Source organism: Stegostoma tigrinum, chromosome 35, assembly GCF_030684315.1.
Source record: "Stegostoma tigrinum isolate sSteTig4 chromosome 35, sSteTig4.hap1, whole genome shotgun sequence".
In the NCBI taxonomy this organism is placed as follows: Eukaryota; Metazoa; Chordata; class Chondrichthyes; order Orectolobiformes; family Stegostomatidae; genus Stegostoma; species Stegostoma tigrinum.
Window position 1 is genome coordinate 8,939,528 of NC_081388.1, and position 25,925 is coordinate 8,965,452.

Genomic DNA, 25,925 nt, shown 5'->3' on the forward strand with positions numbered 1-25,925 from the left:
CCATCGCCTTCGGTGATCCTGGGATCTCACTCGGTTTAAGCTTTGTATTTTGTTACGGAAAATTATTGGCAGATCAGAAGACCCAGCAAGGGAAGATGCAGGCAGGATAGAAATAGCCAGCCCCACGTTGATAACCAATTGGATATAAATCTTGTCTTCAATGTCAATAGTATATAAATATCCTCCTATGTATGTGTCTCCAATGCCAGACTATGGGAGGAAACCCCGCAGACATGGGGAGAATGTGCAAACCCCACACAGATAGTAGCCCGAGGATAATCAAACCCAGGTCCCTGGGGCTGTGAGGTAGCAGTGCTAACCACTGAGCTGCCCAGTCATAGAGATCTACAACACAGACAAACACCCCTTGGTCCACGCGTTCATACCAGTCAAAAGCAACCACCCAGCACTTGTTCTCCAACCACAGTGTGCGCCGCAGTGAGGATTTGAGCTCTGACTGTCCGGCCCAAAACAAAGAGATTTTAGGGTACTTATGGTCCTCTTATGTTCTCAAAGGCAAGAATCAATGCCATCAAGGTGTGATAAAGAGAAAAAAACAGAAGACGCCTGTTTTAGCTTAATGAGCACACATGTCTTCTTTTACTTGCATTGTTCACATCCCCACACTACATTCTTTAGAGGGAAGCCTTAGCCCAATGCTCATAAGGTTGTTTGCAAAATGTGGGCACATTAGAGAGAGTGCAATAGCGATTTGCAAGAATGGGTTCCGCAGATGAGGATCTTCAGTGATGAAAAAGCTGAGACTGTCCTCCTAGGAGAGGCGAAGGTTGAGATCTGATGGAGCTTGACAAAATCATGAGTGAGGGCTGGACAGAGCAAATAGGGAGAAGCCATTCCTGTTTGTAAAAGGAGCAAAGAATGAGAGGGGCAAAGATTTGAAGTAGTGTTCAAAACAAATGAGATACTTAGAATCCCTACAGTGTGGAAATAGGCCCTTTGAACCAATAGGTCTACACTGGCCCTCAGAGCATCCCATCCAGGACCAGCCCCTTATAACCCACCTCACGTACACATCCCTGAACACTATGAGCAATTTAGCATGGCCAGTCCACCCTGACCTGCACATCTTTGGGCTGTGTGAGGAAACGGTCGCACCTGGAGGAAACCCACGCCGACACGGGGAGAATGTGCAAACTCCACACAACGGTGGGATTCAACCCAGGCTCCTGGTGCTGTGAGGCAGCAGTGCTAACCGCTGAGCAACCATGCTGCCCCGAGAGTGATGTGAGAAGAAATACACATTCACTCAGTGAGTAGTTAGAGTTTAGAATGTACTACCTGGAAGTGTGGGGAGGCAGGTTCGACAGAAGCATTGATAGGAGTATTGGTTAGTTATTTGGATAGAAACAGTGTGCAGAGATATGGGGAAATGCAGTAGATTACCAAAAGGGATAGAACTAGCACTGGCACATTGAGTTGAATGGCTTCCATCTTCCTATGCACTGTAATAATTCCGTGACTGATGGAGAGGGCCTGGGTCTCCTCGCTAGCACTATCGCGGGATACGCTGCCTTCACATCAAACTCAACCTCTGCTGATTACTATTCATTAAGCCTTAATGGAACACCCACACATACATTGGGGTTAGAATAGCTTGGTGGTTGTCTTCGACTGGGACTGACACTTGGACCAAAGGATGTTTGTCTGTGTTGTAGATCTCTATGACTTGTCGGTGGCACGGTGGCTCACAGCACCAGGGACCTGGGTTTGATTCCACCCTCGGGCGACTGTCTGTGTGGAATTTGTATATTCTCCCTGTGTCTTCGTGGGTTTCCTCCCACAGTCCAAAGATGTTCAGGTTAGGGTGGATTGGCCATGGGAAATTGCCCCCTAGTGCCCAGGGATGTGCAGGCTGTGTGGATTAGCCTTGGGAAATGCAGGGTTACAGGGAGAGGCGAGGAAAAATGGGTCTGGGTGAGATGTAGTTCAGAAGGTCAGTCCCACTCTGTGGTGATTCTATGACACTTAGGGCATGGGCAATGAGCCGACTGTGATCCCCACACACATGCCCCAACCCACAGGACAGGGCAACCTCTGGTGAGAGAGCCATGATCCATTTCCCCTTGGAAGACGTGTGGAAGGAGTCAAGGTGAGGTGAGGAGAGGGGAAGGCTTTGTCAGAAAATACGAATCGCATTACAACAACAGTAAGATCCCAAAGAGAAACCAGTGTTGCTGGGCAATAGTGAGAGGTTAGAGATGGGAGATTGACGGACATCTGCTCGATATTGACGGATGATGGTTTGAAGTTTCAAGCGACCGATTAACAACGAAAGCCGTGGGGAAGGCAATGACCTGATGGTGTAATCGCTGAGAGTGGGATGGTGGGCTGGAACGACATTGGTCAGTCAGCGGTGAGAGGGGGGCGATGGCGGTGAGAATGGGGCCGACGAGGCGGTAAGAGTGGGGTCAGTGAGGGCGGTGAGAATGGGGCCGACGAGGCGGTAAGAGTGGGGTCAGTGAGGGCGGTGAGAGTGGGGCTGGTGAGGGGGTGAGAGTGGTAAGAGAGGGGTCGTTGGCAGCGGTGAGAGCGGGGTCGGTGAGGGGGCGAGGGCAGTGAGAGCAGTAAGAGAGGGGTCGGTGAGGGCAATGAGAGCGGGGTCGGTGAGGGGAGTGATGGCGGTGACAGCAGGGCTGGTGATGGCAGTGAGAGAAGTGACATTGAGAGGGGTTGGGGGGTGATGGGGGGGGGGGGGGGGGCGGTGGTGCAACAGCAGCCTAGCAATGGGATCAGAGCCTGCACCATTGTGGAGATGTGATTTGTGACCCTGAGATCTGGAGTTTCTTTTCTTGCTTCCCTTTTGGCTCCGTTAAATCTTTTTAATTCTGGTTTTTGTAACCAAGTGGGAGCCAGCGCGTGGCGGCTTTGCGCACTTTCTGCTGTACTTATGGATTCCTATACCCAGCACAAGTGTCAAATAAATAAATCTATCTCTATCTAGCCTGTTCGTCCAGAGAACCAGGGAATGTTCTGGAGACTTGTTTACCGAATCCCATTGCGGCAGGTAATGGAGTTACAGTTCAGTTGAAAACTAGATTAAAAATCAAATGATGGTCGAGAAATTATTGTTGGAAAACCTGTCTGCTCTGCTAACTTTGTGCTGGTGGTAACACAGAGTAGCCATGTCCCTGGTTCGGGCAGCCATCCACTGGATGAGAGGCATTCGGGCCACTGATAGGCAGGGAAGAAATGGAAACATGAACTTTTAAGGAATCTGGGGTGGGGGGGAGCAGGGAAGAAAACATTAAGGAAGTAATTGTTTCAGTCCACTTCTTGTGAAGTACCAGAACTGATAAATATCTGACCAGTCTCTCAGGAGCTAACTGGCCAACTTCAGTTCCAGTGAGAGAGAGAGGACTCAGTGCAATGAGGATTCCAGTCTCCATACAGCTCAATTGCACATTCCATTGTTACTTCGCTCCCCGCCTTGGAACTGAAGCCTTGGCTGAAAAATTATCTTTAAGTGGATGTAAAATGCTTGAGTAGAGTAACACTGTGCCGCAGGAAAAATCAGATTAAAGCAACACTATCGCTGCAATAAAAATACAAACTTTTTTTTAACTGTCCAATCCCCAAAGAGCATCATTGAGGATGTAAAGATAAGCAAACAAGCCTTTGAATGCACTTTCCCTTTTAATTAAACACAGGCCCATGTAAAATAATGAAAATAGAAGTGTCATTTAACCATCCCCTTAGGAGAAATCAATCAGATTATGCCTGGCCAGTTCACTCTGGCCTGGCAAGCTGTGTGTGAACTGTGTGTGTGGAAGGAAAACCATTTGAAAAATAAAACACTCCTCAAGGTCCAGACCAGGCCCAGATTTGTGCTCATAGTCTCAGCCCTGCCCTGGCCAAAGGCATGGCCCAGTTCATGGGTCACCATTTGACTTATCTGAAGCACTTGACAATGGCGTTCGGGAGATAATTTGACACTGAATCTGGAGTTTTCCATGCTTTACTCCAGCATTTGACTGTCTTTGAAGTTACTGGAAATGAAAACCAGAGGCTCCAAGGTGAGTAGCATGGTGGCTCAGTGATTAAGCGCAGCTGCCTCACGGTGTCGGGACCTGGGCTTGTTCACACCCTCGGGCATCTGTCTGTGCGGAGTTTGCACATTTTCCCTGGGTCTGCGTGGGTTTCCTCCGGGTGCTCCGGTTTCCCCCCACAGCCCAAAGGTGTGCAGGTTAGGGTGGATTGGCCATGCTGAATAACCCACGGATGTGCAAGTTAGGGTGGGTTATCTATGGTAAATGTGGGGTGGAGAAGCTGCGTGGGATGCTCTTCGGAGGGTTGGTGCAGACTTAATGGGCCAAATGGCCTCTTCCTGAATTGCAGCAATTCTGAGATTCTGAACCGATATGAGCTGCATTCTGCCATTGGTAAAATTAAATGGAGTTTTCAGCGCCTGTCAACTGCTGTTATTCAATGGGCTATGTAGAGGGTTGGCTGGAAATGACAGAAATAAGTGCCCAGTTTATTCCAGTAATGGTCAAACACAAGGTCGCTGTGCAGGCAAACTACAAAGACTATTTCTTTCCAGGATAGTGTTCTCAAAGAACTTTGCCGGGACAGACCCATGGTGGAACAAGCTGGCAAGAGAGGTAATCATCGCCCCAGTACTTGAAAGCTATTTTACTTATAACCAGTTCCTTTTGACATTTCTCATCACTAGCAGAGTCATCTCAACAGGCTGGTTTGGTTAGCGCTTAGTGTTAGAGGAACATAGCAATTACGTGTGAAGTCAACATAACTAGAGCAGAAACATTCAGATTGAATTGAGTTAGCTTCATTGTCACATGCACTCAAACAAAAAACTTTATAAGTCACCTCTTGTAGCTTCCTCTTAGGTACTAAGATACCTAGATGCAATCCTTAATTACAGAATAGAGAAATGGTTAAAAAAAAGTCACATTACAGTGATAGACAGTATAACCATCAGTCAGGAAAACATAAAGCAAAGTTAAAAAGGCAAACATCATAGTCTTTCCTGGAGGAAATTGACCAGGGCATGGGGAGAATGTGCAAACTCCGTAGCAGGTAGTCGTCCTAGGTTTGAATCAAACCCAGATCCCTGGCCCTATGAGGCAGCAGTGCTAACCACTGGGCCACTAAGCTGCCCCAAGAACTGCAAAGCAAAATGACTGAGCTCACTCCCTAAAATATTGGCAGGACGTTGTTTATATAGAGTCATGCAGCATGGAAAGAAGCCCCTCAACCCAACTCATCCATGAGAACAAAGTCCTATTTGCCAGCATTTGGCCCATATCCCTCTAAACCCTTCCTATTCACATACCTGTCCAAATATCTTTTAAATGTTTTTAGCAGTTCTGATCACCCTACTGTAGAAAGGGCACTGTTAAACAAGAAAAGATGCAGAAGAGATTTACTCAAATGGTACTTGGGTTGGAAAGTTTGAGTTACAATGTCAGGCTGGATCGGCTGCATCTTTCTTCCCCTGGAGAGTGGGAGTGCCCTTATAAAGGTTAATGAAATCATGAGTGGCACAGCTAAGGTGACTAGACTGTTCCATAGAGTCGGGGAGTCCAACACTAGAGGGCATAAGTTTAGAGTGAGGGGGAGTGATCTGAAAGGGCCCAGAGAGGCATTTGTTTTCACCCAGAGGGTGGTGAGTTTCTGGAACGGGCTACCAGAGATAGTTGTGAAGGAGGCTACAATTTTGTCATTTAAGAAACATTTCAACAGGTACATGGGTGGGATGGGTGCAGAGGGTTATACACAGTCAAATGGGTCTAGATTGATTGTGAAAACTATGCAGCATGGGCAGGTTGGGCCAAAGGGTCTGTTCCAGTGCTGTAAACCTCTATGACTTTAAGCATGTACCTGTGTCTACCACTTCCTTTGGCAGCACATTCAACACATGAGCCACCCTCTGTGTGAAAAACATTGTCCCGCATGCCCTTTTTAAATCCTTCCCCTCTGACTTTAAAAATATGCCCTCTAGTTATGGACTCCCCCACCTGAGGGAAAAGACCCTGGCTATTCACTTTATCTGCACCGCTCATGACAATGTCTAGCAGAGAAATTCTCATGAGCGGCTTTCTTTCGTGACCACACAATATATCTTGTGCACTAATATCAAGAAAAATGCTTGAAGCAATTTCTTTCAAGAGAGCATTCAACGGAAAGAGGTTCAGAGCCAGAAGGCAGTTCAAGAGAAAGGGATTGAGACCTCGCATGATTGCTTAAACTGTGCAAGCCTGGGTTTTGTGATTCAAACAGCGTGAAGGCATCGCCAATTCTTGGAAGCAACTCTGATGTGAATCTCGGGAAGATAAATGTGGCTTGTGATCTCCTTGCTTTGCCAGGGATCTGACTGCTCCAGTAGTTGTGCTGAAAGAAACTACAGATCTATCTTTCCGCACCAGCTGCCAACTTTCCAGGGTTTGGTCTGGCCTTTCCAGAAATCTCCCAAATCAAAACTTTCTTAGGAGGCAAACATCGCAGAAAGGCATTGAGCTATGTAAAAACTCAAAGAACTGTGGATACTGTAAATCAGGAACAAAAACAGCAGTTGCTGGAAAAGCTCAACAGGTCTGGCAGCATCTGTGGAGGAGAAAACAGAGTTAATGTTTCGGGTCCAGTGACCCTCCCTCAAAATAAACAATCTCTCTCTCTCTCTCTCTCTCTGTCTATACTTTTATTTTATTTAAGAGAAAACAAACTGTGGAGGAGAGTGAAAATGGTCCTTGGCTGGGATGCTGGAGGAAAGTGTTAGTAAACAAAAATTCCGGGATTGCACATCGGGAACTTGATTGTCTCCTTCCTAGGTCACTCTAAAATTCCTTCTGGTTCAGCAAAAGCTCTAGGGAAGGAAATTTGTTGTCCTGGCCTGATTGGGTTTACATGTGACTCCAAAGTCTCCGCTACTGCCCCCACAGGCAATTGTGGTCAAACACTTACACCTACAGTATGATAAGCACGCCACACAAACCCTCCCACCCAGACCCATCCCATTCCTGTATTTCCCCATGGCTAGCCCACCTAGTCTTAGACACTATGGGCAACCAACCTAACATGCTTATTTGTTGATTGTGGGAGGAAATCCCCACAGACAAGGGAGAACATGCAGACTGAACATAGCCAAACCAAGGATGGGAATTGACCCAGGGTCCCTGGTGTTGCGAGGTAGCAGTGCTAGCCACTGAGCCACTGTGCCAAGTCACAAATACTGCACTTCTTAGAGACGCCCACATCCCACAAAGGAGCTTCTTGTTCTGACAGAACAAAAGCAAAAACAAAAGCGACTGCAGAAATTAAAGGAAGGGGAAGCACAAGTCAGTTGAGAGACAGAGACACATTCAGAGTTTCACTCTGAGAAAGGACAAATGTGGGAGTGTCAAAGGAAATGGGAAGTTACGGAAAGTCACAGACATGTTGGCCTGGATTAGGGGTATCCAGATTTGAAACTCCATTGATCCTGCCAAGTTAAATTCAAGGCAAATTTGTGCTGACTGCGCTCACAACTGAAGGGTTTGAATTTTGGGTTTACTATGTTTTAAGGCGAGTTTTGAAGAGATCATGTCTGAGATTTGAAAGCAACACCCCATGAATGTGAAATGGTCACTATTTAATCTGAGAGCAATGGGATCAGCAACATTAAGACCCAAAAGGGTGGTTTTCTTTTTAAATGCTGTCAAAAGCAGGTAAGCTAAAGAGTCATAATTCTTTTATTCAAATGCCATTAACAATGAAAAACAGAGCAAAGATATAGAACATAGAACATAGAACAGTACAGCACAGAACAGGCCCTTCAGCCCACAATGTTGTGCCGGCCATTGATCCTCATGTATGCACCCTCAAATTTCTGTGACCATATGCATGTCCAGCAGTCTCTTAAATGACCCCAATGGCCTTGCTTCCACAACTGCTGCTGGCAACGCATTCCATGCTCTCACAACTCTCTGCGTAAAGAACCTGCCTCTGACATCCCCTCTATACTTTCCACCAACCAGCTTAAAACTATGACCCCTCGTGCTAGCCATTTCTGCCCTGGGAAATAGTCTCTGGCTATCAACTCTATCTATGCCTCTCATTATCTTGTATACCTCAATTAGGTCCCCTCTCCTCCTCCTTTTCTCCAATGAAAAGAGACCGAGCTCAGTCAACCTCTCTTCATAAGATAAGCCCTCCAGTCCAGGCAGCATCCTGGTAAACCTCCTCTGAACCCTCTCCAAAGCATCCACATCTTTCCTATAATAGGGCGCCCAGAACTGGACGCAGTATTCCAAGTGCGGTCTAACCAAAGTTTTATAGAGCTGCAACAAGATCTCACGACTCTTAAACTCAATCCCCCTGTTAATGAAAGCCAAAACACCATATGCTTTCTTAACAACCCTGTCCACTTGGGTGGCCATTTTAAGGGATCTATGTATCTGCACACCAAGATCCCTCTGTTCCTCCACGCTGCCAAGAATCCTATCCTTAATCCTGTACTCAGCTTTCAAATTCGACCTTCCAATATATATTCCTATATTTCAACAACATTTTAAAGATTTGATTAAAATGTTGTGACTTGACTGACATTTTCTCACAAGCACAGTGTTAATAAAAGTTATAGAATAAAGCCATCGAATTGTCATTTAAGTGATCAAAGTGTTATAAAATCAGAGACATGTACAGTATGGAATCAGAGCCTTCGGTCTATTTCGTCCGATATCGTCCAACCAGATATCCTAAATGAATCCAGTGCCATTTGCCAGCCTTTGGCCCATATTCCTCTAATTCTTTCCTATTCATCTACCCATCCAGGTGCCTTTTAAATGTTGTAACTGTACCAGCCTCCACCACTTCCTCTGGCAGCTCATTCCATGCACACACCACACTCTGTATGAAATGTTGCCCCTTTGGACCCTTTTGTATGTTTCCCCTTAAACTTGTGCCCCTCTAGTTTTGGAAGCACCTTACCCTGAGAAAAAGACATTGGCTATTCCCCCTATCCCTGCTCCTCATGAGTTTATAAGCCTCTATAAGGTCACCCACCAGCCTCCAATGCTCCAGGGAGAATAGTCCCAGCTGAACCAGCCTCTACCTATAGCTCAATCCCTCCAACACCATCAATGTCCTTGTGAATCTTTTCTGAACCCTTTCAAGTTTAACAACATCTTTTCTATATCAGGGAGACCAGAACTGTGTGCAGTATTCTAAAAGTGGCCTAATCAATGTGCTGAATGAAAACAGCAGGCCAAGCAGCATCATAGGAGCAGGAAGGCTAACATTTTGAGCCTAGACCCTTCCCAAAACGTCAGCATTCCTGCTCCTCTGACGCTGCTTGGCCTGCTGTGTTCATCCAGCTCCACACCTTGTCATCTCGGATTCTCCAGCATCTGCAGGTTCCTACTATCTCTAATCGATGTCCTGTACAGCTGCAACGTGACTTCTGCATTCCCAACAAGGCAAGCATATCAAACGCCTTCTTCAAAACCCTGTCTACCTGTTGACTCCACCATTAAGGAACTATAAACCAGCTCCCCAAGATCCCTTGGTTCAGCAAGACTCGGGTTGCCATAAATCTTTAATGAGCTACTTAAGACTCTGGTGTTCCAGGCTACAATAGAGAATCCCGGAGAGACACAGAGATTTGGTAATTGACTATTCTTCTGTAACACCCACGATCATCATCAAAAGCCTATCTGGTTCAACAAGCTCTCTAGAGAAAGAAATCTGTTGTCCTTACCTGGTCTGGCCTACATATGACCACAATGCAAATTTTCGAGAAAATAGGAGTGGAAATAGGCCATCTGGCACATCAGGCTTTCTCCAAAATTCAATATGATCATGGCTGATCATCCAAATCAGTCCCCTGTATCTGCTTTCTCCCCTTTGATTCCTTTAGCGTTAAGAACTAGATCATAGGATTTTATAGTATAGAAGGAGACCACTCAACCCATCATGTCTGTACCAACAGAGCCACGCAGCCAGTCCCATAGAGCACCATAGACGTTTACAGATCAACATCAAACTCCTCTTTCAAAACTCTTGATGTTTTGTGGTAGAAAATTCCACAGGCTCCCCACTCTCCAGGTGAAGACATTTTTCCTCATCTCAGTCCAAAATTGTACTGTGATCTCTGGTCGTCAGGAGCATCCTCCCTGTGTTTACCCTCCTAGTCATGTTAGAATTTTATAGGTTTCTATCAATCTTCCCGCATTCCTCTAAACTCCTAACCAATCCAGTCTCTTCTCTTTCGTCAGTCTTTACACCCCCCAGGATTGTGCCTTACTTGAAAGACAGTTTCTCCAAACCATGTAGCGTTCCCTCCGTGCAGCACAGGGTTGGGGCTAGATTATCGGTGGGGGGGGTCACGAACCCTTAGCCCTATGACCCAGAGCTAAAAGGGGTTAAACTGTTTGACAGGCAACAAAGGAATAGAGCCACATTCCTTGTGAAAATGGCAGCCTCGATCCTGACCAGGAATTGACTTTGTGGTGTGAAAATCCAATTCCACTGAACAGAAGATCTCACATCAGAGACATAGACTCTGGGTTCGAGGATTTGATGCTGATGCGCTTGTGGCAAAGCTAAAGAAGTTGACGATCAAACAGTGTATCGTGCCAACAGTGAGAGGAACATTCCTGGTTAGACATGGGATGGGGATAACATCGGAGTCTCCACCCCATGAGGCAAGTAGACGATGTACAATTGGAAGTGACGAAGGGCCTGGAGATAAACCCTGACCCAACCCGTGATCCAGGTGTGTGTCCCTGAGCTCACACACAGCGCCCGTGCTGCAGCATTACACTGAGAGTTACCTAGGCTACCAACATACAACACTGAAGAGCTGAATCATCTTGCACAGGAATCGGAGATGTACCATGAGAGCTGTTAGAGGCTGGTACATATCGAATGCGAATGTTTATGGGTATGGGAGAGCCCTGAGAGAACTGTAACACTGTCACCACTTCAGAAACCATCTTGGGCGTCCAATGACAAAATGGCATGGTGTTGAAATTTCTCAGAGGCTATGCCTTACCATCTCTGAAAAGCTTGGTTGAAATCCCTCTATAAATGGCTTAAATAGAAAGTCACAAGTTAGGCATATCATGGACAGCACAAACTGCAAACTGATGTCAGGGGAATGGCATCAATGGGTAACAGTCATGACCAGAGGGAGGTGCTTCTGGGAGATTTTGCTCTGGGAGGTGGAGAGAGAAATGTTAGCGATGCCTGGGTGATGTGCATTATGCAGAGGCATGCAACAGAATCGGACAAGACATCCTTTGAGTTCATCTCCTTCCATTCACTATACTTTAGACATCGTTTCTCAGCCACTGAGGTGCTGATGTAAAGGCATTATTGCTTGTTAGACAGACCAGTGTGCCTCATTCATAATTCAGTTTTCCATCTTGCTGAGTTCACCAAACAAGCAAAGCATGAGACAACGCAATGTGGGAGGAGGTCGCGAGGAGGTAAAACTCACTCCATATAAACTGCGCGTTGGACACCAGTCACCAATATCCCAGGGCCCACACTCTAACACACACACACACACACACACACACACACACACACACACACACACACACACACACACACACACACACACACACACACACAGTCACACATACACACACACACACACACACACACACACACACAAACACACAAAACCCCCATACCCATAAACGTTGGCATTCGATATGTACCAGCCTCTAACGGCCCTCATGGTACATCTCCGATTCCTGTGCAGGATGATTCACCTCTTCAATGCTGTACATCAGTAGCCTGGGTAACTCTCAGTGTAGTGTTACAGCACGGACGCTGTTTGTGAGCTCAGGGACACACACCTGGATCACGGGTTGGGTCAGGCTTTATCTCCAGGCCCTTTGTCACTTCTGTAGCACTCATTCACCCTGAGATTGCCTCGATGGCTGCAGACGCCCTGCTAACCTCACCTTGTCTTGCTGCACTTTGGCCCTTCAGCTGGATGGCTAACACTCCTGTTATTACTGCCTTGCCTTGCCCTTTAGTGCAGACACGATGAAGGAGGTTTTTCCTGGTTGACAGAGGGCCTCAGTCAAGCCAAGTTGAGAGATATTGCTTTCTCTCATGGGATCCTGGCACAGCACATTAAAGGCAGCCTCCACTCTCAGTCCAGGGTCTTTACATGGCCATTCAGGGACTCAGGGCAATCAGAGTCCAAGACCCTCTCCTCGGAAAGGGTGAGGAAGCGAATGTCTGGCAGCCCGCTACCTGTCTCAACTCTCTCTGCCCTCACTGTGCAGTCGCATTCCTGTTGGAGCGAGACAGAGAGGCGGGTATCAAAGGAGATGTCCCAAGTGATTGAGTAGGCAGCACAGGGTATGAAGGGTCAGTGGCATCGGGAGTCAGGGGGAGTGAGTGGGAGGGGGAAGATATTGTGAGATAATAGCAGAGCCCTGAATTGCAGAGGGACATGGGTGGGGTAGCAGAGAGGGAGTGCCAAGTATCAGAGAGAGGAGGTTGGCTCTCACCCTGGAAGAGTGGAAAAGGGCGTTGATCTTTGACCTACTTTGCTGGCCATTCCTCCAGGCTGCACTGACCCAAATGGGAACCTTAGAGCTGACCAGGCCTTGTCTGGTGTTATGGCCTCTACTGCAGGTCCCTGGGTGGGAGGAAATACCCAGGCTTCGCCCCACCTTGCCCTGCAGGGCTTCTGCATGCTTGTCCTCTAAAGGGGTGCCAATTTCCCCTGTCCTCCATGTCCAGAGCAATTGTCAGGAGCCACATGGCATGGTTGTGGACTGACAGATCAAGTGCACAAAGAGGTTTTCAAAGATGATGTGGGCACAGAGGATGCCAGCGAACCTGGGGCTATGCACCGAGAGGTGAGTTATTGTGGGAATGCCATCTGGTAAAATGCAGCTGGCATCAGACATAAGAGACATGACAGTGGTGCGCTCGGTCATTAACGACTTGGAAAGATAAGACAAGAAAGTGCGAGCGGCTTCCCAGATGAGGAAACCTCCAGAGAAAAAAACTCAAACACCTCAGACTCGGCCTAGAAATAAAAGCTTCAGCTGAAAGTCATCTTCCCTATTTTTCATTGTAAATTCTTCTGTCTCTCCTTGTAAATCAACCCATACTTTCCTTGCTAATCTCTTCCATTCCATGTGCGTAAAGAAGCTTTTGCAGTCTGCTTTTATGTTCCCCACTCGCCTGGATTCGTATTCTTTCTTATTTCCCAATCTTCTGGTCACCCTTTGCTGGATTTTAAAGTGACTCACCTTTCTGTTGGGTTTCTGTGTCTGAGAAGAATTTGTATTCATTGAGGGCTTTGGAATAATGATTAAATACTGGCTTTCGCCTGTCGAGTTTGTGCTCTCCACCCGGTACATTCTGTTGGCTCCATTTCTTACTGGAACAAAATGAACCTATTAAATCTGCCTCTGTTTGACTCATGAACATCAATCACGTCTCTCACTGCCAACTGGCACCAAGCTGGACCTGAGAAAGAAAATGTGCTGGCACCGTGCCCTAAAGTTCAGGTTCGGGTTCAGTCTGTGCAGAGTGCCATGCATTATAGGATCCGCAGCATCAAAGTTCCTTTATGGCATTCAAATTTATCAGTCCAGACTGTACCACCATCTGGCACAACAAACAAAAATGCCTCAGGCTTAAAACAACAGCAGAACCTGAGAAAGCTTCAACAATTGGAAACGTCTGGGCTCACTTGAAGAAAAATGAACATTCCCTTGGCATTTTCGAAAATGAATTAACCATGTCATATTTGTGCATGTGGGAGAGAAATTTCTACTCAGCTTTCATACAGTCCGTGTGCATGTTCAAGAGTGTCTTACCTACACAGACTTTATACTTCACTCAACCTGACCCCATGTCATCCATGGCCCTTACCCATACAGGACCTTTCGCGCAGTTCCTACACCAAACGTCATCACCCCAAAGAGAGCTGTCTCTCTCTCTCTCTCTCTTGCTTAGCGGCGTCTTGGCACTCCTGATGCTGTTTCATCCTCCTCCCCAGGTCTGGGAAGATCAGGTGTAACCTGGTGTGGAGCCTTCTTCCCTTTAGCAGCTCTGCTGGAGCTCTCCCTGTGGTTGTGTGAGGGGTTGTCGTATAATCAAACAGGAACCAGGGCAGTTTGGGATCGAGTGAAGCTGAAGGCTACTTCCTTAAGCCTTCCTTTCAAAGTTTGGACTGCTCTTTTGGATGATGAATAGTATGGAGCTGACCTTATATGACAACACCATTCTAATTTAAGAAATACTCGAATTCGCTGCTGGTAAATGATGGTCTGTTGTCTATGACCAACGCTTCTGGAAGCTTATTTATTGAGATTTTAAGTTCATCCTTGTCTCGAAGTGCAATGGCTAACCACGAACATCGCAAACTACATATTTGTTGATTACCCCTGGTTGTCTTTAAACCCAGAGAAAAAAACACCAGCAAAACTTGTGAATGATGCAATTTTGCCTGACTTATCCTACATAGAGCATAGAGTTATAGAGCTGTACAGGACAGAAACAGACTCTTCGGTCCAAATCATCCACGCTGACCACAAATTCTAAATTAATCTCATCCCATTTGCCAGCATTTGTCCCATATCCCTCTAAGTCCTTCCTGTTCATGTAACCATCCAGATGCCTTTTAAATGTTGTAATTGTACCAGCCTCCACCACTTCCTCTGGCAGCTCACTTATTACCACCCTCTACAAGACAAGGTTACCCCTCAGGTCTGATTTAAATCTTTCCCCCTCACCTTAAACCTACACCCTCTAGTTTTGGACTCACCCACCACAGGAAAAGACCTTGACTATTCATTTTATCTATGCCCCTCATGATTTTATAAACCTCCCATCAACATGTGGGGCGGCACGGTGGCTCAGTGGTTAGCACTGCAGCCTCACAGCGCCAGGGACCCGGGTTCGATACCAGCCTCGGGTAACTGTCTGTGTGGAGTTTGCACATTCTCCCCGTGTCTGTGTGGGTTTCCTCCGGGTGCTCCGGTTTCCTCCCACGGTCCAAAGATGTGCAGGTTAGGTGGATTGGACATGCTAAGTTGCCCGTAGTGTTCAGGGGTGTGTGGGTTATAGGGGGAGGGGTCTGGGTGGGATGCTCCAAGGGGCGGTGTGGACTTGTTGGGCCGAAGGGCCTGTTTCCACACTGTAGGGAATCTTACAAACATCCTACATTCCAATGTTAAAAAAGTCCCAGCCTAAACAGCCTCTCTTTATAACTCAAACTATCTATTCCTGGCAACATCCTGGTAAATCTCTTCTGAACCCTCTCCAGCTTAATAATATCCTTCCAATAACTGGGTGACCAGAACAGCATACAGTATTGCAGAAGAGACCTCACCAACGTTTTATACAACCTCAACGTAATGTCCCAATACTCAGAGGTCCAAGCAACGAAGGCAAGTGTGCTAAACACCTTCTTAATCACCCCGTCAAAATGTGATGCAACTTTCTCAGAGTTGTGTACCTAAACCTCCAGGTTTCTCTGTTCTACAACACTACCCAGGGTCCTACCATCAATTGCATCAGTCCTGCCCTTGTTTGTTTTACCAAATTTCAGTAAATTAATCCATCTGCCACTCCTCAGCCCATTGACTCAATTGATCAAGATCTCTTTGTAATCTTAGATAACCTTGTACACTGTCCGCTGTCCCATCAATTTTCGTGTCATCTGCAAACGTGCTGACAATGCCTCCTACAGATCACTGAAGGCACCAGTACAGATAGATAAAGGTGGAGAAGAAGGCATATTACCGAGCTAGCCTTCGTTAGCCAGGTTGTAGAATTTAGGAAGAAGGAAGTCTTGCTATAACTTTATAAAATATTGATTAAGTTCCAGCTGGAATACTGCGCGCAGTTCTTGTCACCGCACTATCGGAAAGATGTGATTGCACTCAAGAGGATGCAAAGGAGATTCACCAGGATGTTGCCTGGGATGTAAAGTCTCAGTAATGAAGAGAGACTAAGGCTTACATCCGAACCTCATGTGGTTCCAGATGAAGACAATTATTTCTTGGCTGTAGAACTGACTTTGCAATGAAGGGGAACAAGATTGCAAACTAATGTAAACAGTAAGCCATAACATGTGTAACAAGATCACTAGATTCTCACTGTAATGATCCAAAAAAAATGAGGCCGTTTGACCCATCTTACTTTTTCTACGACAGAGATAGCCAATTAGTACTTAAGCCCACCCATTTGGGGCGGCACGGTGGCTCAGCGGTTAGCACTGCAGTCTCACAGCACTAGGGATCCAGGTTCAATTCCAGCCTTGGGCGACTGTCTGTGTGGAGTTTGCACATTCTCCCTGTGTCTGCGTGGGTGTCCTCCCACAGTCCAAAGATGTACAGGCTAGGTGGATCAGCTGTGCTAAATTGCCCGTAGTGTTCAGGGGTGTGTGGGTTATAGGGGGATGGATCTGGGTGGGATGCTTCAAGGGGCAGTGTGGACTTGTTGGGCCAAAGGGCCTGTTTCCACACTGTAGGGAATCTAATCTAATCCTTCTTAACCCATCATACTGCGCCCCCTTCCCAACCTGCTTTGGAAAGTTACCTTCAAATCTGCTTCCACTGCTCTTTCAGGCAGTACTCTCATGATCACACTACTCACCATATGTAAAAAATGGCTCCTCATGCTGGAATCTCGACACATCATTTCATTCCCAGGCACGGATCACACCAGTGGCGATGTCAATCCATTACTTCCCACTGGATGTCAGCTCGGATCCAAGGAGCTGGTGCCGAAACAAGAAGACAGCTCAAAAACATCCAGGGGAGAGGGTGTTGTTGGGGGAAGAGTTTGACAAGCAAGGACGACCATCCTGGCAATTGAAAAGGCTTTGGTCATTGTGAATGGTATGGGTTCCAGTTTAATGCTTAAAATCATAGAAACCCTACAGTGTGGAAGCAGGCCATTCAGCCCATCAAGTCCACATCAACCCTCTGAAAAGCCAGACCCACCACCTTACTCTATCTCTGTAACCCTGTATTTCCCATGGCTAACCCACCTAGCCTCTGCATCCCTGGACACTTTGGGCAATCCAGCTTAACTTGCATGTCTTTGGACAGTTGGAAAAGAGACAGAACTACCCAGGGGAAACCTACACAGACATAGGGAGAATGTGTAAAGCTCACACAGACAGTCTCCTGATGAGGGTGGGGATTTGAACCATGGTGCCTGGTACTATGAGGCAGCAGTACTAACCACTGTGCCACCATACATCCATTAAAGTGGCTTGAATTTTATTTTGAACAACTTTTGCCAACGTACTCAAACGGTTAGTGTCTTTTTAGAAAAGGACAATGTGGGAGGAGAATATTTGGTTTTACTCAAAATCCTCTGCCTTGACAATTGACTCTAATCCAGGAGCTCACTCAGGTGTGGTGGCTCAAGGGTTAGCACTCCTGCCTCACAACACCAGGACCCTGAGGTTCGATTCTACCCTCAGGCGACTGCCTATGTAGAGTCTGTACAACCTCCCCATGTCTGTGTGGGTTTCCACCCATAGTCTGAAGATGTGCATGCTGGGTTGATTAGCGTTGTGGAGCGGGTGGGAAATTGGCTTGGAGGGGTGCGGTCAGGACTGACTTGATGGGACAAATGGCCTCCGTCTGACTGGAGGGGCTTTGTAACCCCTGAAATGCTTATGAAGTGGAATACTGGCTTCAACTTACTTCATTTGTGTGCACAGCAAGCTCCCGTAACTAGCAATGGGGCACTGACAACACAATGTGACATCAATTGGGGGCTGTCAAGATAACAGGAAATGGCATGAAATCTTTCTCATTCGTCCAAGCATGCAGGGTGGGTATTGGTTTGGCAGTCCATCCAATAAACAGCAGCACTGACACCCTTTCGGTAAAAGCAAGGTATGGTGGATGTTGGAAATCCAGAAGAAGCAAGGGGAGGCGCTGGAGAAACTCAGCAGGTCTGGCAGCGTCGCTGAAGAGAGACAAGCCCAGTTAATGTTTCCAGTCCAGCATGTTCTGAAGGAGACCCGAAAAATTAACCCTGTTTATCTCTCCGCAGGTGGGGCCAGACCTGCTGAGTTTGTGCAGCACATCTTCTTGCCTGTTTCAGTGCTGAACTGAGGCGTCAGCTTGGAGGATTTCACTCAGACCCTGGAGTGGGATCCCCATTCGCCAGACTTAGGCATATTATGATCTGAGACAAGCAGGAATGCAGAACTAAATTGATATTTTTCTCAAGACAGCGTGGGTTGAATCTGAATCGTTGACCAAGGCACAGTGTCATAGCAACACAAAATATGAACCCTTCAGGAGCTAATTTGAAACATGAAATGAAGACCAGAAACAGAACACATAGCAGGAACTTTGTTTTAATGAAGCAACAAAGGCCAAATTCATTTTGCTGTGAAATAATGTCAATTACACTGCCATTTGGCTGGTGTTTTCAAAGTTATTAGAAACTTGTAAATTGTACAAACAGTGCAGAATACAGATTGAGCAGAAATGAACTTATTTGAACTGAAAGAACTGTGGATGGTGTAAATTAGAAACAAAAACATAAATTCCTGGAAATGCTCAGCAGTGCAGCAGTATCTGTGGAGAGAAATCAAAGTTAATGTTTCGGGTCAAGAGACCTTCTCTCAGAACTGGTGAGCTTTTCAGCAATTTCTGTTTTTGAACGTAATTTGGTTTGAGTTAAATAGTTCAGCAGCAATTCATAGAATCCCTACAGTGTAGAAGCAGGTCATACTGATCCTCCAATGAGCATCCCCCCCAGACCCACTGCATCCCAACATTCACCCTGACCACTCTACCTACCATGCACATCCCCAAATGCTATGGGCAACTTAGCATGGCCAATCCAAGTAGGGATTGTGGGAAGAAACCGGAGAATGCCTGCACAGACAGAGGGAGCCTATGCTAACCCCACACAGTTACCCAAGGGTGGCATTAAACGTAGGTCCCCGGGGGCTGTGAGGGAGCAGTGCTGACCACTGGGCCACTGTGCCAACCCTAATTCTGCCACTTCTATTGTTTAACAGAGGTTATTAAAATCAAACTCTGAAGTAATGAGCACTAAACATAAGGTAACACTCCAGTGTGTCCTCATAGTGGTTCTGGTCTGGGCCTAGTTATCCAATAGTCCTCACAGTGTGAGTTCTCCAGGCTTTTGGAGAATTCAAAATCAGTTAATTTAGTAAATCTGGAATTATGCTTTATTGAAAAAATGGAGGTCAATGTTGGGGGGGCGCTGCTGTGCGTGCTGGTCGGAGAGCAGGTACGGGTGTCATGAAGCTATCAAAATTGGCACATGGGGCTCAGTAATAGAGGAAAGGAATTCTGGACTGCATCATTACAGGAAGGCAGCTCACCTTCGCCTCCTCCAGTGTTACGAGGGGAGGACAATAAATGCCGGCCCAGCCAGCAATGCTCACGCCCTGTGAGTAAATGAGAAAAAAAGAGAAATTTCACTTACCATGGCCTTTCGGTGAATAACAATGTAACTGGACTAGAAATGCAGAACCTCAGGTTTACGCAACTTTATAAGACATGGGTTAGGCTGCATTTTCAGTATTGCAGTCAGTTCTGGCCGCCACATTACAGGAAGGATGTGGAGGCTTCGGAGAGGGTTCAGCAGAGCTTTATCAGGATGCTGCCTGGATTAGAGGGTATTAGCTGTAAGGAGAGGCTAGAAAAACTGAAGTTGTTTTCTCTGCGGCAGTGGAGGCTGAGGAGAGATTTGATAGAAGTCTATATGAGAGGCATAGATAGGGTTGACACTCAGAATCTACTTACCAGAGTTGAAATGTCTAATGTTAGGGGGTGTGCACTTAAGTTGCCAGTTGAGAAGGTCAAAGCAGATGTGGTGGCAAGTTTTTTTACACAAACAGTGTTGGGGGTATGGGACACACTGCCTGGGGAGGTGTTGGACAAGGTACAACAGGGGTGTTTAAGGGGCTTTTAGTAAGCACGTGAATTTGTAAGGAATTGCGGGATACAGACCATGGGCAGGCAGAAGGAATTAGTTTAATTGGGCACAATATGGTAGGCCGAAGGGCCTTTTCCTGTGCCACACTGTTGTATGTTCTGGGGACCTGAGTTCAAACCCCGCCACATCATTGGTGAAGTTTAAATTTAATTAAAAATTCATAATTAAAGAAAATAAACTAATCTAATGACCAGTAAATTACAATGGTTGATTTATATATGTGAAAAAAAACACATCTTGTTCACTAATGCTCTTTAGGGAAGCAATGTGTTTGAGTCTTAACTGGATAATTGGGCTGGCCTAGCCATCTAATGAATGAACGTAAAAGATATTTAGATGAAGTGCACTTTTCCAGTTCTACTTTGGCCAACTCTATATTCTTCTGCTGACCTAGTGACGCCCACTTTAGCAGAGAGTACATTAAGGTAAGTTGAGGCACTTATCCAGCTGGACCTAGTAGTTGCCAATGTCCCACTGGAGATACTTCTGAACCTGCAGTCCCATGTATTTGGTGATGCTATCTCTCAGTTAGAAGCGCAGGGACCTAAATTGGCAGCATTGGCAAACAAGTCCCAATTGCATGATACTCTTGGCTACAAATGGCGATGTAGATGTTGTTGCATGAACAGACCAAGGGGAGGTCATGAACACATGACTTTTAAGTGCCTCTGAAAATGCTCACTGAATCACAATGCAAAAGGAAGTTTTATAAGAATCAAACTGGGCTTTGTTTCTCCACATTCTCCTTTCTAACTACCATCAGAGCCTTCAACCAAAATTGGGAATGTCGACCTCATAAATTAGTAACAGCTTGATATCGTCATCTTTGTCCAATCCTATCTTAGAATCCAAACTATCTGTGTGTGCCTTGCCCCACCATCAAGACAGATCCTTAGGAAGTGAAGCCTGTGACAAGAAGCAGTATCTCTGGGGGTCTTCAACATTGGCACCAATTCTAAGCAGGTCTCAAGGCATCAGGGTCAAACATGGGCAAAGGGGGTGTCCTGCTGCCTACCATCTCCTTGGCTGATGAATCAGCACGTCCCCAGGTCGAGTGCATCTAGAATGAAGCACAGAGGGTGACAGAGGGCACAGAGTGTACCCGGGATGGGAATTTGTGGAGCATATTGCTCAGATTGGCTTATCAGTCCTGTTACTGACTGAGATGGCCAGAGGCTAAATGTCACAGCTGCCAGCCTGGGACTGCAGCAAGTGGTAATAGAAACACACAGGGAGTAGACAAGGAGTAGCTCGTGGCATCATTATGAGATAATTAATCCAGAGACCCGGGGATATGAGTTTGAATCCATACCATGGCAGACGGTATGAAATAGAAGTCTGGAATTAAGACTGTAATGATGACCATAATTATTGCATGAAAATACACTTGGGTCACTAATGTCCTTTCGGGAAGGAAACTCCCATCCTTACCTGGTCTGGCCTACATGTGACTCCAGACCCTCAGCAATGTGGTTGACTTTTAACTACCCTCTGGGCAATTAAGGATGGGCAATAAGCAGCATCATGGATAAACCACACCCATGTGGTTTTGTCCACTCACTTGTTCTATTAATATCATCCTTATAGGCTTAGGCTCCCATCTGTGTCCATCACCCAAGAGCCAAATCTCTGTATCACCCCCAAACTTGGGAAAATGGCTCTGAATTGGATCATCCTTATAACTGGAATAAACACTTGAGACCCAGTACAAATCCTATATATAATTGCCAGTCATCAGGACAGACTCTATGGATCATCATCAGGTACCCAAGCAAATCTTGTAAGTCAGCACTAGTTACTTATACAGATTCTATATATCATCACTAGTTATCCATACAAATCCTTTAGATCATGTCTAGTTACTTATATAGATCCTATAGGTCATCACTAGTTACTTACACAGATCCTATAGATCATCACTAGTTATCCATACAGATCCTATAGGTCATCACTACTCACCCATACAAATCTTATAGGTCATCACCAGTCACCATTGCAGATCCTATAAGCCACCATTAGTCACTTCCTTCAAATTCCACTGTCTATCCATTACCTGGCCTTTATCGCCAACTGATAAATCATCTCACAGGATCAATATCCCCTCCCCTTGGCCAATTCTAAGGGGATTGCACTGTGACTGAGCCCTGGCTGATGGACAAAGCAGGGAGATGGTGGGTGGAGAACTGCCATGGAGGGTGTGGTGAGTTTGCAGGATGAATGTCCCTCAGAGGATGCATGAGCCAGTGAGTTACAGAGAAGAGCAGTCAATGATTTGAAGATGATGAGAAGAAAGTAGTTGTCCAACCTTTCATCACTTGGAGAATCAATGGCCACTCACTATCTCACCAAGTTAAAGAGTGGAGCCTTTTCGTCTCACTGCTGTTCCACACACAGGCTCTGACTCACTGCCTGAAGACCCTTCAGATCTTCAATGAGGTGGGATTCAAAGAGATGTTTCATCCATTTAGGATGTGTCTCTGCAGGAGCAGCTGAGTTAAGCTGTATCCTCACCTCATAAGCCACCCACACCAGTCCCTGGGCCAAATGAGACACTGTCTCCTGGTGGTGGGAGGTGGAGACGGCGTGGTGAACGTCAGAGACAACCAGTGAACCTTCTTGATTGCAGACGGATCTACGATATTGTAGGTCAATGATTCAGTGCTTTAGTGATTCAGTGCTTTGAGAACAGGGTCAACGAGATGGGATTTGATGAGTCAGATGTCAATCTAGCATGAAACTAGATCCTGGGAGTTATGGGGGAGGTGAGTCATCAGGAAGAGTTAAGAGCTTTAACAGGCAAGAGTTATTGGCCAGGGGTCAGGTTTCTGAAATGTTTACTGTGCACTGTGCTGTAATCAATCCTGAACTCCTACAATGGTACCTTTGCTTCCCTGCATCCTGGAGCTGAGTAATGTTCATCACCTTCTCGTCTATTCTCACTGAAGATGATTCCAAGTCAGGTAGGATTGATATGTCAGACTCAACGGAAAGAGATGGCAGTACGTTCTGAAAATCTGAAAGGTGAGAGGAAACCGATATCTACATCTCCCCAAAGTCAGAAGTCGCACGACTTCAGGTTATAGTCCAACAGGCTTATTTGAACAGACAAGCTTTCAGAGCGCTGATGTAGTACTTCACCTGACGAAGGAACAGTGCTCCGAAAGCTTGTGATTTCAAATAAACCTGTTGGACTATAACCTGATACTGTGTGGCTTCTGACTTTTGTCCACCCCAGCCCAACACCAGCACCTCCACATTATGGCACACCTCCCCAGCCCGATCCTCTAAGCATTGGCTCCAATATCACCTCTTGCCCTTCACTGAGCTCCATCCGTCATTTTACCATCTGCTTGGGGTGCCGACTCTGGCTGGGTACCATCCTGGAGAGCTGATCACAAGGCACCTCTCTGCTGCAGAACTAAGCCACTCTGAACGCGTTCACCCTCGCATCATCCTCAGGATTTCTCCAATCAAAGCACCCTTTGTGACTGATGAGGTTTCTTTTAAGTTCCGTTGCTGGTGGCCGCGGCAGCCAATTTGCGCACAGTCGGCTCCCGCCAATAAGATGAGGATTGGCTTACCAGTTTAGGCCTCCTCAGAAAGCCTGAGGCCTACGCCAACTCAGCACCACTTCCTGCTTCATTATCTCATGCCAACCCTGTTCAACTCTGGCATCATCTGGCCTTTCATCCTGATCCCTTAATATTGAAGGAAGCCCATTGTCAAAGGCTGTTTCCAAGGAAATGCTGCAGCCCCATCTCAAAGTCAGCGTGGAATATTTTTGGAAAGGGCAGGAAGATTGAAAAACTGCCATTTATAAATAGCACAGTGATTCTCCAGGCATTGACCTGACTGACATAGCTGACAGCTGAGGCATATTGCTGACATTCCCACTGGGACTTGGCGAGCCCCGAACATTAGTTTCTGCAGCTTGTGCCTCAACAACAAAATAGTCAATGGAGCTACACTATTCGCAAGTAGAGAAATAGGCTGTGCATTGAGGTAGCGCCTCTTTCGAGCTCTCGCGATGCCTCAGCACATCTGACAGCACATGCAATGCTGCTGAGGAGCAGCCACTGTTGCTGTGCACAGTAAATGACCGGCCAATTCAGGTGCACAGCAGGATCACACTGACAGCAGCTGTGACCGGACAATCTGGGGATGTCAAGATTTTGCAAAAGGGTCAGGAAGAAGAGCTCATCTGGTGTACTTCCAATATGGTGCCTCAGGATGCTTTACATCTGGGCAGAGGGATTCCTCGTTTAAGAAAGAAAGCCAGCGTGAGCCAGAGTAAGTGTGGTTAATTTATTGATTAGGTGATGATGGCCTATTTGCGTTATCGCTGGGCTGTTAATCCAGAGTTCCAGATAACGTTCCAGCGACCTGGGTTCGAATACCACTGCAGCAGATGGTGGAATTTGAATTCAGTAAATACCTAGATTTAAGTATCTATGATTATGAGTTGAATATCAGGAAAAATCCATTAACGCCCTTTAGGGAAAGAAACTGCCATCCTTACCTGGTCCAGCCAACATGTGACTCCATTCCAACAGCAATGTGGTTGACTCTTAACTGCCCTCTGGGCAATTAGGGATGGGCAATAAATGCTGCCTGGCCAGCGATGCCCTCATCCCATGAATGAATAAAGGGAAAAAGAAAGGAATTGCTGCCATGTGAGTGTCTCCGCAGTGGAATAGTGCAACTTGGAGGCTCTTTTAAATGTATTTATTCATTTATTGCCCATCCCAGCGAGCAGTTTGGAGTCAAGCACATTGTTGTGAGGGTCTACAGGTGTGAGGTTGGAAAAGCACAGCAGGTCAGCTTGTGTCAGAGGAGGAGGGAGCCCTGGGTTTTGGCTCAAACATGTTGACTTTCCTGCTCCTCTGATGCTACCCGACCTGCTGTGCTTTTCCAGCCTCACACCTATAGACTCTGGCTTCCAGCATCGCACTCCTTACTGTCTCCACATAGCCGTGGGTCTGGAGTCACATGTAGGCCAGACCAAGATAAGGATAAAGCTCTACACCCTAAAGGACATCACTCAACCAGAGGGGTTTTTCCTGACGACCACTTTACTGTCATCATTAGACTCTTAATTCAACGTTTGTATTGAATTCAAATTCTACCATCTGCCATGGTGAGAATTGAACTGAGCTCCCCAGAACATTAGCTGCATGCCTGGAGTAACAGTCCCATGATATTACAACCAGGACATCACCTTCCCCACCTCAACTGTGAGCTGAGAGCAGGATTGGGCTATTGTGTGATGCCTCACACTGCTGAGTATCTCGAGCTGCCAAGAGAGAAAGAGGCTGTTTCATGTTTTGAGAATCTTCAGGAGTTCCCGGTTCACAGGGAAGGGGAGAATCTGTAGCTGGTTTCTTTGCATCTTGGGGAGAAGGCAGGGGAATGGGGTTGAGAAACATATCAGCCATGATAGAATGGCAGAGCAGGTTTGATGGGCCAAATGGCTTAATTCTGCTCCTGTATCACCAAAGATCACAGCATCATAGAGTTATAAAACACAAAAACAGACTCTTCGGCCCAAACAGTCCATGCTGACCATTATCCCAAACCAAACTAGCCCCACCTGCCTGCTCCTGGCTCATATCCCTCCAAACCTTTCCTACCCTTGCACTTACCCAAATGCCTTTTAAATGTTGTAACTGTGCCCACATCCATTACTTCCTCTGGCAGTTCATTTCACACACGAACCGCCTTCTGTGTAAAAAAATTCTCCTCATGTCTTTTTTAAATCTCTCTCCTCTCACCTTAACAACGTGTCTCCTTGTCTTGAAACCTCCCATCCTGGAGAAAAGGCATCTACCATCAACCCTATCCAAACCTCTCATGATTTCATAAACCTCTATAAGGTTGCCTCTCAACCTCCTACACCTTTCTTAAATCGAGGAAATCTGCCCTCACCTTAAGAGGCTTGAACGTTCAAAATTGCGGATGTGTCGGATATGAAGGGT

At 46.4% G+C, this 25,925-nt stretch overlaps 1 long non-coding RNA gene across 1 annotated transcript; it reads right to left on the minus strand.

The window, feature by feature from the left end:
- Window positions 1-680: 680 nt before the first annotated feature.
- LOC132206296 (uncharacterized) lies at window positions 681-19,552 on the minus strand. Its single transcript, XR_009442970.1, has 3 exons — window positions 19,438-19,552; window positions 16,603-16,813; window positions 681-857 (listed from the first exon to the last, which is right to left on the minus strand). It is a non-coding gene; the product is annotated as an uncharacterized LOC132206296 (long non-coding RNA).
- Between the last annotated feature and the right edge of the window lie 6,373 nt (window positions 19,553-25,925).